Source organism: Gallus gallus, chromosome 28 (assembly GCF_016699485.2).
Source record: "Gallus gallus isolate bGalGal1 chromosome 28, bGalGal1.mat.broiler.GRCg7b, whole genome shotgun sequence".
Lineage (NCBI taxonomy): Eukaryota > Metazoa > Chordata > Aves > Galliformes > Phasianidae > Gallus > Gallus gallus.
In genome coordinates, this window is record NC_052559.1 from 2,912,881 (window position 1) to 2,914,321 (window position 1,441).

A 1,441-nucleotide genomic window follows, 5' to 3' on the forward strand; every position below is an offset into this window, starting at 1 on the left:
GAAGCACAGTTCAGTGACCCGGATCTGAATCCATGCCGGCTTCCAGCACTCAGCTTAACGACTGCAGTGACAGCTGCCAGGCTGAGCCTCTCCCGGTGTCTGTGTGCTCACCTGGGCCTTCCTTTGCCCTAAATGCTACACTGTGTCATCAGCAGGTGCAGTAATTCACCACCATCCTTCAGCCACCTGATGCAGTATCGTCCTTGGAAGCTGCTGGGGCGGGCAGTGGCAGCAGCTTGGGCTCTACAAAGCCCAAGTAGTAGGGAAATGAGGTATCTGGATATGTCTGTTGGCCCAGCAGAGGGGTAGGAGGTGGGTGAGGGCAGCTGGGGGCAGGGGGGTCTGTCCCCTCACAACCCCTCCCCCTGCTCTGCCCATCCATCTTGCAGGACTGAAACCCAATGGCATCTCATTGCCGAGGGGATAGCATGGCCCTGGGGTGCCCAGGAGCTCTGGGAATGGGGGTGGAGTAATACAAGCCCTGGGCTCTGCAGCAGAGGGCTGGGGGCTGCACGATGCCCCATAGCTCTCCTAGTACCCCGTCTGTCTGTCTGCCTTGGAACTCTGCAGATGGACATACAGCAGAGGAATGGGGGGGGCGTGGAGATCCACAAAGCTTAATCCTCCTGTACAGCCTCCTTCTTCTGCTCAAGTGCCACAAATCATCCCATGCAGATGCTAATCTGCAGGAGGAAAAAAAAAACACCACCAACAAAAGGATTTCACATTTAATTGTGGAACATAAAAACATTGCAGGGTCATTAAAACTCCATGAATATGGAAATGAAATCCACAGGTATCCATGCAGATAACAGCAGGGAGCCACAGGTAATGCTGGATGGTGGAAAGGTTGGCTCTGTCCCAAGGCATCATTAACTCCTGCTTCAGGGCCCCATGTCACAGCCACAGCCTGCTCTGAGATGAGCCCCCGGGTAAGCAGGGCTGCACCTCATGGGGTGCAGGCAGTGGGATTGGCCACTGAGCACTGCCTGTGTGCAGGGGAGATGCAGGCACTGCAGGGTGAGCACTGGGCACCACTGCCCAGCTGCACTCAGCCCACCTGGCTCTCTCCCAGCCACAGCTCGGAAACTTTCCTCTTCCAGTTCCCATGGAAACGAGGAATTTTCTTCTCCCCAAAGTTGAGCCCTCTGCAGGGACTGCAGGGCCAGGCAGCAGGCAGTGCTCAGCGGGCACAGCCCATTTGCTGGAAGCTGCCAATTTGACTACGTAGAATCATAGTTATCTGAGTTGGAAGGGACCTTTCAAGGTCCAACTCCCTTGCAACAAACAGGGATACCCACAGCCCCATCAGGGTGCCCTTCCAAAGGCACAGAGCAGGGGGATGGATGCTCCTTCAGGGCTGCTCCTCCAGCCCTCCACATCCCCCACTTCCATCCCAGCCCCAGGGAGGGATCTCACGTGCACAGAGAGGATGCAGCCA